Source organism: Labrus mixtus, chromosome 15, assembly GCF_963584025.1.
Source record: "Labrus mixtus chromosome 15, fLabMix1.1, whole genome shotgun sequence".
Classification (NCBI taxonomy): Eukaryota; Metazoa; Chordata; class Actinopteri; order Labriformes; family Labridae; genus Labrus; species Labrus mixtus.
In genome coordinates this window covers 1,523,578-1,537,168 of record NC_083626.1, presented here as the reverse complement: position 1 = coordinate 1,537,168, position 13,591 = coordinate 1,523,578, and the positions used below count along the sequence as shown (strand labels likewise).

Below are 13,591 nucleotides of genomic sequence, written 5' to 3'. Positions count from 1 at the left end.
TAAAACCAAATAATTCCATCATTAGTCAAGATAATGAAAGCATTGTCATGTGAATTATATTTCTTAATGCTCATTGGGAACTGCCACATAAAAGCTGGATATTCATACATTAGATTAGGGTCCAACATTTGCATCCGTGACACAAAAAAGGCAACTACAATTTGAATTTGGGGACTAAAGCCTGATTTCCACTTGTGCATGGAGTCTACATTGTAGCATACACCATAGGTTTGTGTAGCCCTAATCCTATGCAGAAGCCTACGTACACAGCCTGGCGTGCACCTCTGGTCCGTTGGTAAGCAGCATTGTATCCTCTGCCTGATGGCCGTAAATCCTCTGATGTCTCCTCTCTTTTCTTCTTTGCAATAATTTACTGTTGTCCATATTCATCAGCTCCAACTCCAACATAGTATGCTCAGTTTCAGTCGCAAACAAGCGAAGACTGTAGTGGAATTGAAAGCTGGCGATATAACTAGCATAGAAATTGCAATGCTAAATAGCGTTTGTAGCAAAGTATGAGTTATGCAGACACACCAATGGACAAGTATAGTACTCAAGACGGCTTAGGCAGAGTAGTAACAGAGTAGTTTTGACATAGAAGTATAAATCAGGTTTAAGTAAGCTCGGGCACTATTGGCCAAATTGTTCCCGATGCTTCGTCAGCGGGGTATGCATGTGTATGAATGGCATCAGTTACTTCTGATGGTCACTTTACATAGCAGCCTCTGCCATCAGTGTGTGAATGGGTGTAAATGGGTAGGTGTGACATGCAGTGTAAAAGCCCTTTGAGAAGTCAGAAGACTAGTGGCACACCTCTCTGTAGCGTACCAGGGCCAAAGAAGGATATGTAGCGCTCACACTGAACAAGTTATAAGAACTGGACTTTAGGGGTGAATCATGCTTAAAAAACGGTGCGGATTGCCAGTGTGATTGCGCTATACAAGCTCAAGTCCATTTACCATTACCCTGAAGACTAAAGGGAGAGGGACAGAGAGAATAAAAAATAAGGTTGAGAAAGTTCCAAACACTCTGGTGAGACGGCTGGAGTTGGCTGGAAATTGATGCAGCCAAAAATGTAGTCCTTAGACAAATCTTCTGATGAGTGCAGATTTAAGCACATATACTTTGATTATAGAAAAGATAAGGTGTTATCTTCATTCCCAGACTAAATTCTTGACTGTTATTTTCTGAACCAAAAGTAATGTTCCCGGGCCCGTTGTTAAATAGTCCATATTCTGCCCTTTTTGGGGTTCATATATTTAATCTATGTACCTACTTTTGTACGTTCACAATAGCTAAAGTCCGAAGAAAATGTCTGTTTTCATGTACTGCTCCTCCTTGCTCCCTCTCCGCTCTGAGTCCGCACTGTTAGACCCCACGTGGGCCAAGTCCCAGAAAAAGCCTAATATGGGACTTTAAAACATAGGGGCCAGTGACCTTGAAAAGCCACTGGCCCTATTTCTTTCAGTGTAACTGGAACATGAAGTACTAGTGCATTCGTTTTTGATGCAATTTTTTAAAAAAACATTATAACTTTTGAGAAGAAAACAGCAATTTTAACTCCAAACATTTCCAGTTTGTCTGACCACCTATCTAACACTTTCATTCCTATGTTTAAGTTTCCAAGTTTTTGATTTAGAAAAACATGTCACATGCCTAAGTTACCTCTACATTGGGCAGTGACTAACTGTGAAGCCTTCTCTTTGTGCGTCGTGAAGAAAGAAATACAAGAAATGTAATCATAAAAGATGAGTTTATATGTAAATGAGTCAATATTAATATTGAAGGTTATTGGTTCAGTTTAGATTACTCATTTTCTGTTCAGTCTTTGTAAAAATGTTTCTTAAGCCCTTTTCGCACGGCATAAGTATAACCTGGGCACCTTGGTAATTTGTAATAATTGCAGAGGATCTGTGTCTTTTTAAACTTGTGCAAATCGACCATGTCTGTAATTAGTAATGCAAAAATTCCAGGGCAATTTAACTACCATAGTTTAGCAAACCAGAGGTCCTCTTATAATAGTAATTCCGTACACATTGGCATCTCAGTAACTTGGGGTGGGTTTTTTTAACAAGGTTTCTGCGACTTTTTCTGCCCGTTTCTCTGCCTGAGAATAACGGAGGCTGTGCTAAACATTGTAAAGAAAGGTTTGGACAGCACTTTAAGTTATTTATTTGGTTGGTAGTTAGTTATTTATAATTTCATGTGTACCGGATGTGGACTTCTTTTTCTAATGAATGTCAAGCAGGCTGTATGCTGTAAAGTGTGATGCTGCCCAGCAGACACAAGGTGGTTATTATTCATGCAGCACCTTTATGTTTTCAGTCAGAAAATTCAGTAAACAGGAGAAAATTGCTGGCTTTGCTTATCATGTGCGAATGCCCCGCACCAAATTTAGGGTAACTCCCAAATTACCAGAGGTCCCCGGGCAATTCTAATACCATGTGAATATCGCTTGAGACACCAAGATAATCCCTAGTTTCTTTACTCTTCTTTGTTGATTTTACAATAACGTGCAAAGGTGCAACAACTGAAAGTTTATTAGTTATTATCATTATTTGATTGTTTATGGGGATTTTTTAGGATTCAAAATGACATGTGTGTTTGGCATTGACTTTAACTGGTTAATAGTCACAAAAATGCCAGGCAGAGATTCTTAGCTGACTCAGACGTGAAAATGAACCTTATGTCAAGCCCTGAGTATTGCTAAAGAGTAAATTTCACCGGTCATACAATAAGTACTCGTTTAATCTGTGTAACGGTGATAGATCTCAAATGACCTGAATAACTTGGAAAACAATATGTGTTAAAAGCCTTTCATTGTCTTTACAATGCCGGACTTGCAGGATAATCGCTCGATTAAGGCTGTTAATCTATATAGAACTAAATCAATACTGGAGGCTAGTGTGGGGATCAATTCCCTGAGGGGGCGGTTTGCCATTGAACATGACACCAAGGGACGAGCGTGCCTAATCCATGTTTGAACTTTAAGTAAGAGTGGGCCTCTCTCTTCTTTACATGACCACTCCATTCCAGCAGGGCCCTGTGAGGCTGTGTAGATGACAATGTTACTCAATGATCATACACATGTGACCATGTGTGAGATAGGGACTTGACCAGCTTATTCTACATCCACTCATTCACTAAACGTCCACCAGCTCCCTGAGAAAGCTCATTTTCATTCCCATAGTTCCAGGTGTTTTGGTCATTAGGGCCTCTGACTATTAGACGCACCATGGTGCTTGCTTAACGGTTATAAGGCCAACCGTCGTGCTCAGATCACACCTCCACAGCTGTAAAGAGCAGCAGGGAGGGGTGGCAGCCGGGGAGGCATGCGCGAGGGGGGACTGGGCCAAAACACCCGCTTTGTTCTCTGGGGGCTCCGGTTACCCCCAGCCCTCCCCACTGCCCGAATGACATTCAATACTGCAACTGTAAATTTAACATTAAGCGTGTGAAATCACAGATGCACATGTCACAGCAGTGTCATAAAGTGAATTTACTTAGCTCGATTTGAGCACGCACCTTGACTCTAAACGTCTCTGTAGGGGGTGGGGATGGTTGACAAAATTACAGCAATTAATTCTTAAAAATTGCCCCCCAAAAAAAAATCAACTATACGTCGACGTGTTCAGGGTGCACACCTGGTGCTATTTAGTTTATTAAGCCCGCCTTTATTATATTTTCTTTGGTGCTGCATTATAGTGAATAATTGATATTCAGTCTTTGCTATCAGCTTGTTAAATGTTTAATGGTCTCTAAATGTGAATAATAACTATGGGTGAAATCTAAGAGAGTGAGAATGACCTTTACATTACACACAATAAGAAGTGAAAACACAAACACACATTGAGTACAAATGAGAAATAAAAACCTGATTCTCCTTGTTGTGAAGTTGTTGCCTTATGTAAAGCACAAAGAAAATTGTTGTTTTAATAAAGATTCATTATTACATTTCTGGAACAAGTCAGAAGACTCAAATGTGCAAAAGCCTATCAAATTGATTGTGGTGAAAATGAAGGAGTATTGCATCCACGAGTTACAACGCTTTATTTCAGTCTGAAAGCATTTTAAACATTCACACACAACTGAGCTGCAAATCTGTGTGCTTACTGGTGACAGAGCCCAAGTCCACCTGTTTGTTCTCAGATCATCCCTCCACTAAAAATACAAAGAGAGGAATCCAGACAAGTCCCAGTCGTAAACAGCAACCGAGGGAGACCCGGACATAATGTGCCTCCATTCTGGTGTTAAGCACCCATGAATGTGCAAGTGCCTCCTTTGATTATTTCCATCAGTAAATAACATTTTTATTTATATTTACTTTATATTTGAATATCTTTTTTTCCACATTTTATAAATCTATCAACGCAGTAGCACCCATTCATGCTGTCCACAGTCTGAGCAGGGACATTAAAAAAGTAAAAAAATAAATAAGCTAAAAGGGTCAATCCCATGCAACTTCCCCTATGCATAAAAAGCTGAATATGACTAAATCATGAATTCCCTAAATTCCCACAGTTCATTTGGCAATAGCTCAATAAATTCTGCAGAGCACCCCATGCCTTCTACCTTGTAAGAATATTCCTCTCCTCAAGGAGTAGGGGGGAGGCAACATTAAGACTGGTGGCTTGTAAAGTGAGCAGGGAAGTTTAATTGATCTAAAAGAATTTAATGTGGCGTAGTGAATTGCGGCAGACAGCATGGATTTATATCCAAACCCCGCAGAAATGAACATAATATTACCAGGGTTTTACAACAGGAGGGGGATTTTTTTAATTGCTGCCACAAAAATGATTGACTCTGTGTTGAGTAAATGTGCAGTTCAATACAGCCTTCAATACTCATTTTAATTCCCACTCTTTCATGAGAAGTTTTGGAAAGACCAAGACACTGTTCTTTAAATCTAGACAATTTAATGTCTGATGGTAAGAATTAATTAAAGCCATCCCACTTGGAGAGGCTTTTTTTTTTCTTTTCTTTTTTGGCACGGACCCATTTCACACATCACAAAACAATATTCATGCCTGAGCTGTATCATTTTAAACTAAGCTCTTGGTCTCTCAAGTGTTAAGTCTTGCATGGACCTCAGAAAAAAACACAGAGAACTCTGCAATGTGTTAGAGATTTTGAATGTAAAACCGAGATTACCACACAGCCACGAGCAGAGGGATTCAGCACAATCCCCACAGGATGTGTAGCGGCCAAGTCAAACAAGAGAGCAGATATTTACCAATATGTACTGGATACCCAGGCCACACATGTATAAAGAGATGCACACAACAAATAACAAATAGATGGTAAACAATGTGATTTATTTTGTTTTGAATTTATACATGCATACGGTAGTGTAATCTATGGTGTTATAATACAAAGTGCCCTATTGGGTAAATAATTTATATATTTGAGAAGAGCATGAGGTGGACAGATGAGCATGATTTCTTGGGTCTGCTTAAATGACCTGTACTGAAAGCAAACAACTATCAAGACAGGCTAAACCTTTCTAAGTGTAAAGAATATAGCAGACTGAAAGTTCTAAATCACTACTTTAGTGACTATTTTTTCAAACTTTACTCATTTATGTAACAGGACTGATTATCTTTCCATTGTTCAGACACTCATAAAAAAAAATCATAAATCATAAATGTTAAGCTTCTAAAAATAATTCAATAAAAAAAATCTCTCAAAAAACCTTCTAAACAATCCTGGACTACTCCCCTGTCTAAAGCAGTAAAGCTGTCCTAATTCTAGCATGTTTTCTATTGCAGAAAAATGTAACTTAACTTAAGAATTTAACTTTATTTGTACTTTCTCCTACTTTAACCCAAAGGAATAACACACTATAGTGCTCTTGTGTTCTGAAAAATGTATCACTCAGTATGTGAGAAGTGTGTTGGTACCAAATGTATGTCTTTGACCTAAATATGGTGATTTGTCTAATTCTTAAATAGTGTGTTTATCAAGAGCCACAAGCATTAAAACCCTCAATAAACTTGTTATATCCATCTCTCATGAACAATTTTAAGCCAGATTTTGCATTATTAATTTCCATTAGACTTCACTAAAGAATTAACTTTGTTTTTACGGGCTGTACAAGAGGCCGCATGACTCATCTTAAAATGTACCCTTGTTTGAATAATTCAACTGTGTGACTACTTAAACTACAGCAAAACTTCATAACATTACAACATGAAGCACCAGATATGGTAGTTTGAGTCTGAGAAATGTACAATGCATCATAAAATATGTGATTCTTCTTTTAGAAAAATAATTCCCACCGTGACTTCCTGTTGGAATGATTTTCAGACAGGCATAAGCTCCTGGGAGGAAACCAAGCAGTCATTAAACCCACAGACCTGGCTCAGACCACACTTAGACCTGACCATCCATCAGACTGACTGGACAGAATTTACAGTGTGACCCGATCGGTCATCATTTATTACTTTTACTGGTCCTAAGTGGAGGCAATCACCGGCTGGTGTTTGTGTAAGAGGAGACCTCCACCTGCAAGGGTCCCCCATTAACACAAACTGAACGTGGGGAGAGATATGTCATATGTGAGGCCTTGAGTTTGCTCTGACAGAATCCTGTGAGGATTTTCTTTTCTTAAATTAGCAGCTAGATATCTATAATAAAAAATGATCTGGGTTTGTAATGCTGCCCTTAAACAATTCCTGCAATGACTTCTTTCTTAGCCAGTCACCTGGAACACTCGCAAGGATATGCAGAGGAATCACCATATCTTAGAATAACATGAGAAAATGCACTACAAAAATTCCTCATGTGTGCAAGGACCATGCTCTGAACCTTCAAGCATTCTTATCTTTTAGATATGTGAGAGATCTAAGACTAAGGTTAAACTGAAAAAAAAAAGACTGGATGATGGTATAACTGGAGCCACTAACACATGTCCCCTGGAGCTATGTCTCATTGGGTGGTATAGGTACCTTGTGGCTTTGAAGTGATGCTGATATTGGCTTCTGTTCAAGCTCATGGCACGTCCTTTAGACGCTCCATTGAACCTGATCAGTCACTGAACAAATAAATGTATAACCGGGGACGGGGACAGGCAGATAAAGAGACCTAGGGAACCAACCGTAAAGGGAAGCAAACTTAAAATAACAATACATGGGTAAGAATGCATTGAAAGTCCAGAGGAGGTCAAGACTTCTGGATACTATCACATAGTTCATGTTGAACACAGCTTGTGTTTAGGTCAAGGTGTTGTTCCAAATAGGAGAAAGAAGACAGTGAAAGCAGCGAGTGAGACCCAACGCCAGCGCATCTGATGAAAATGTGTTTGGCCCTGTAGCACGTTCATGTTTTGGATGGTCCTCAATTAGTCAAATTGGATCAGATGCCACAGGTAAAGCACTCCAGCATGTGTGTCCGACACTTTCCCATTCAGAACATGGGGCTAATTTTACATAATGGGTCCCGAGGGTATGTGTATGGGGCTGTTAAGGGGGCAAGAGAAAGAGACTAAAGAGTATAATAGACAGAGTCCACCTGAGCTCACCTTCACTTCCCTTTCTAATCACTACCACATGCTGATGAGAGGCAAAAGGGAAGTCCCTCCAAAATACTCAAACGCTCTCATTCACCTCACTCTCCAGAATTTGAAGGGTTTGGGATTTCCTCAAATCATTTTTTATGTATCATGTTTCTCAGCTTTTCAAAATAAGTGTTTTCTTATATCTCATTTTTTAAATAACATTGATCATAAAATTAAACTTAAGGGCTTCCCATTCCAGGTCTAAATTGTATTTTTAAGTAGTATTGTTAATAATGAATGGGAAAAACATATATTGATGTTGTCTGAGGGAGGGTTCCAATCAATTAAAGGAAGAAAAGTATCTCTTCCTGTCTCATTTGTAAAAAATCTTCACCAAAGCATCCTTAACTGTCCCAGTGAAGGTTTGGGAAACCAAGTCATGAGCTGGCATTACTAGCTTACAAATAAATAGCATGCTCTACCTCAACTCACTTCTAATCATGAGTATGGTTTAGCAGCTAGGCCTTATTAGTGTTTCTTTAGCAAACTATAAAAACTAATAACACCATTTTGTAGTTGCCTTCTTTATTTATTTATTTTTGCACCTCCCCTTCTTTCCATGTTCTACAGTGGAGATTATTTTTATCCCTGACTGGTGAGAGTTAAACACTTGCAGCCAAAAAGTACATCTGTTTACTCCCTGGATCCACATTTAACATGCCCCTGAGCTTTCCTCTGAGTTTTAAGACACTGCTTTGAATGAAATCAATATGGAGAATATTTGTAATAAAATAGCACCTGTATATCCGCTGTGGTAGTGTCTCTTACAGTTTAGTAGAATAATCAACCTATGTTTTGATAGTAAAATGTGGATTATTTAAATAGATGATAAACTTTTCTTGTATTAATTACCCACAGTAACCACCATGAATTCAGCAGTGTCTCCTACCCCTCTTAAAACATTGCTCTGTTAATTGTGTGACACAGCAGTCTTCCTTTGTGGGTACTTCTAAGAGACTTGCTCCCCCTAGTGCCAGGGGCTCAAACTTCAGTCTGAGCTGAATAAAATTCTTTAGAGCATACACACCTTTTACTAGTCCTCATATGAGATTCTACCAATTTTGATAAAGATTGTAGATTTAGCTCAACGGATTACTTTTGGCAACCCTTTCTTAATTTGAGCTCCAGAATGGTAAGCTACAGCTTTTCAGGTCCAAATGTGTTTGAATACTGTGACACTTTGGCCATAAAGCCAAGGCCACCGAGTGACTGATCAGAGACCACAGGCTTGTTCTTCAGCTGTGTGTGAGTATCAGGGTGTCTGGACACTAAAACAGGCTTGAATGACTTTAGTACTGTCCTCAGGGCAGCTGCAGTGCTCTGACCTTCCTGAACACACTTCACACAGTCCTGCTTAATACTTTGTGTGCATGTTTATTAACGTTCTGTTCTGCTTGGGTGGGAAAGGACACAACATGATGGTAGAAAATAAGACTAAAAGTCATCACAAGTTAAACCTGAAATATGCATGATCTTAAGGAATTTTCTTTGAGGTTGTTATTATCAGAATAAATGTGCACTTCAGCATTGGAACCAAGAAAAGCACATGCATTTCTCATGCACTGTTCACAGATGAGCAAGCTCACCTGTGAGAGCACTAAAAAAGGTTGGAAAAAACATTAAGATTAGTGAAACATCATCGCTTAAAAAAAACAAAAAACAAATGCAAGCAAAACTGTCAAAGTCCTTTTGTCCAGAAAACCATGCGCATGTCTCGCATCCATTATCAAACATCACCGCCATCCATTAAAAACATCTTGTTTTGCCTGTTTGTTTACATGTCTATGTAGAAGCCCACAGCCTGTCACCACTGTATGCATTCCACCCATTCAGCTGTGTTTCAATATTCACAATGATGTAAAACATGCACATCTAATATATTATTTAGTCACATTCCCCAGTAATAAAACACATTTTTGATTCTCTCTGGTGTTATCCCGACATTGTATTTCCATTATTTTCTCTTTAAACATTAACCATGGCTTTGTTGGGGATGCATTCCATCTTCTTCTGCTTAAAGATTCAAATGGCTTGCTGCTCAGGACAGGGCAGGCTGTAGTGTTAAAACAGAGCTGACAGAGGAGGCAGAAGGAGGAATGTTTTGCCTAAAATCTGCTGAAAATCCACTTTATCCAGGACTCTCTCTCCCATTACAGAACAGTGCCATAAATGCAGTTCAATCCACACTAGGTGCTGAGTGAGGACTTCTTTCCCACTCAGGCTGTTAATAATTTGTGCACAACAAATATAACACACACATGCATATGTTTACTGATCTATATTGTAACAGAACATTCCAATTGCTTTGAAGGTAGAAGTCAAGCATTAGGATTTTTTTTATAAATGTTTGTTCTAGCACTAGTAAAAAAAAACTTGAATAGTTTTAAAGTGAGTAATACAAAATTACGTGACATACTATACTTAGTAAACGGGGAGAAATATAAACACTAAACCTGCTCGGTTCCTGAATGTCAAAGGGGTGAGCAAAATATTGAGAACACTTTTAATGGAATGGACTTTAGTACACCACCACCTGCTACAACTTCAGTAAGATATATGAAGTAGACTTATGAAGTAAAAAATGTAAAACGTCTAATTTATGGTCGAACTCTTATATTGGATTGCATTATGTTGTGGTTGATCAGTGTTTATATGCCCAATCATTTAGGGAGATATTATGTATTTAATGTAATTTAAAACCTTTGAAAGTAAAAAAAAAAAAAAAAAAGGTTGAAAACGTACTACCTGAACTTTAACTGGGTTACAATATCCAATAAAAGTGTTTTTCACCTAATGGCATACACATTCATACTTAATCAGTTTTGTTTTTCTTAAAAGTAAACTGAGTAGTACGGTCTTATTTTACTTTTGAATTATTTAATTAAACTCAAAATAAGTACATACCTAATGTAGTGTCACTAAACATTTGGAAAAAGATGGATTAAAACCTATTTAGAAATGGGTTGTTTTAATTGCTTCACTTTATCCACATATCGAGTGCCTTATTTTAAGTAACAAGGTATTTGAGAGACTTTATAGCAATCAAGTATTTCTGAACAACAGAAAAACATTATGGTAAATGATAAATGAACTTGAGCTTGTAAAGCACTTTTATAGTCTTCTGACTACTCAAATCACTTTTTACACCACGGATCACACTTACCTATTCAAACACTTTCACAAATGATGGCAGAGGCTGCTGTGTAAAGGGTCCATCAATATTAACTAATCCTTGAATACAAGTTCCCATGCCGCTGACAAAGCAGCGGGAGTAATTTGGGGTTAAGTGTCTTGCCCAAGGACACATCAGCATGTGGCTGCAGGAGCTGGGAATCGAACCCCCACCCTTCTGGTTGTAAACTTACCGACTGTTCCACTGAGCCATAGCTGTCTGAAATTAAAATCTATAACCATAAATGAACGCCAAGAGTCATAACTTACAAATGCATTCAATGATGCTATTAATAACATACAAGCAAAGATTTTAAGGTATCATTTTTTTTGGCCAATTTTCAGGTTCTAAAACCTTATGGCGTCACCAAATTTAGAACTGATGGCCAAGAATATCCTATGGTTTAAAACGTTTTTTGTTTCCTGAATCTCTTCACCCAGGTACACCTTACAAGTGTCAAGACCACCCTGCAGGTGGAAGAAAGAAGCCTAGTTATCTCAAAAGTTCCCATTCTGTTTCAGTGATTAGAGAAGCCATTGGTTTCCTCCGGAAGCACTGGATATCCCTTCTAGCTTCTGGTCGGCTGATTGGAAAGCTGCTTGAAGCTAGTCTCACATGGTGTCCTGACTGAATCTGAATCAGAGCCTGATTAGATCAAATTGCAGAGAGAGAAACCTGTATAGCCCTGTGTGCCCACCTTCGTATGGACTCAGTGCCAGCACTTAAATTGGACTTTTGGATGCAGGGAAGCATTGCCTTTGATTATACATTGGTATGTATGGAATATAAAAATCTATGGGGTTTTGTATCTGCCTGACATAAGTGGAATACCTCAGGCTGGTTCACAACCAATTTAATCCCAGCTGGCAGCAGAGACCAGTAGTAAGTAGGATACAGCCACAAAAACCGGAAACTCAAAATACTACACAGCTACGTCTCGACCTTTACTTAATGTCAAAGCAGCATTTTCAAATTCCTCATTATGACATTCACACATCATCCAAGGGACAGTCAAGCTCATTTAACAGGCACCGATGGGAGGGGCAGCACCCATGACTATACCTTATTAACATTACAAACGAGCGATGTGTCTCAGTCTCATTATTTATCTGTCAAGCACACTCAGGATGCTAGTGGTGGCTGACAGCTCAAGCACGAGGAAGACCTAACTTAGATTATAGACCAAAATGTCAACGTCTATTAGAAGAAGGAGGAAAGAGGGGGCTGGGGAGGGGCGGAGGGGTATAAGTGAACATGTCCCCACTCTATAATTGTTTTATTATAAGTTCAGCTCATTATTAGAAAACGGAGAGACAAGAGGGTAATGAATGACACAAATATATGTCCTCTAGAGCTGACAGCTATGCCAGGGTGAAGGAGCATCTCCTTGAGACACAGACAGGAGTGTGTGTGCATGAGTGTGTATGTGTTGAGAATTATTATAATATATATATATATATATATATTATATGACTGCTTTACCTCAGGGTGTTTAATTATATAGTTCCCACAGTTGAGGGGGGAATATGTGTGTTTTTTCTTCACAATCATTGTAATAATATTGCACATGTCGTACACATTTCAGACTGTGTGTCCATGTGAAGGCGAAAGTGAGCCACAGGGGGAAACAGAAAAAGGGGACAGGAGTGAAGGAGAAAAGATGATGATCATTAGCTTTTGATGGATCTAATGATCAGGTGGATTTATGTAAAGGGGCTGGATAATGGCAGAGAGGCGAGAGGAAGGAGAAAATCATTTAGAGGAAGAGAGAGAGTATATCAAAGGCATGCTGAGGGGCGAACGACAACAAGCTGAAAGGCATCATGGCCAAAGATATAGATCGATAGCTCCTCTATTATGTTATGAAGATGAGAAGAGGAGGGGGTGGCAATGGTGGAATAATTTGCTTGATAAGATCACAGGGGAAAAGAGCGTGTATGTGTGATGGGGGAGGGGTGGGGGGGTTGGTCACATAAAGGGTCACATAAACAAGTGGCAGCATCTCTCCCCAGAGGACCAGCGGTGATGATGAGGAGATGAGGCGTCGCTGGAGTCTGGAGGGGTGAACGGCAGGACACGCTCCAGCAGCATCTTTCTTGCGGCAGGTAAAAATAAAAGTCAACAGAAAAGGGCTGCCGTGCGGGTACTGCCGTGATAGCTGCCATCTGTTATGGGTAAATTGAACTGTCAACCCCTCGGTGTCATTTCCATGGCTGGATGAGAGGCAGAGGCAGAGGCAGAGAGAATTATGAGGGTATTCACTAGGTGATCACAGTATGCAGTGGGAATATTCCGGCAAATTAACTCCCGACGGCGAAGGGGAAAGATGTTAGGGCTGTCAGGTAGATGGAAGGGTGGGAGGATAAACAGGTAGTATGTTTGACGGTATGTTTTGAGAAGATTTCTTACCAGAAGTGACGATTAAATATGTTTTTAGTAGTGGATGCATTTGATTCACATTAGTGAGCAGCTAAAAAATTGCTGATGTTTAAAGACTCGTAATTTGTAATTCTTGCCTGTCATTGAAGTTATACATTTTGCACAGACATGATAATGAGTGCCACTTGAAGACATGTAGTTCTTTCTGACACACAGGATGTCTACGTATATTCACATATGTAGACATCCTTTTACATTTGCAAAAATAAAACATTCAGAGGTTGGCAGACAATACATATATGTTGACCACATTCATCTGTATGCACGCGCACATGCACTAGTGATATTGTGTGCACTCAGTATTACACACAGCTCCATTGGGTTTTAGCCCCTCCTCTCTATCCTCTTAAATATTTATTAAGATTCCTATTATTGCATTAACTATTTATCGATTTCTAATTTAAAAGATTTATACCAGGTCCTCA

The 13,591-nt window shown here is 39.1% G+C and overlaps 1 long non-coding RNA gene across 1 annotated transcript in view; it reads left to right on the top strand.

Moving 5' to 3' along the window:
* The first annotated feature begins 1,257 nt into the window (after positions 1-1,257).
* The window catches only part of LOC132990324 (uncharacterized), a 268,474-nt gene continuing 256,140 nt past the window's right edge, over positions 1,258-13,591 (top strand). The window contains exon 1 of the long non-coding RNA XR_009676046.1: positions 1,258-1,358. This is a non-coding gene — a long non-coding RNA (uncharacterized LOC132990324). The remainder of the gene's footprint in view (positions 1,359-13,591) is intronic.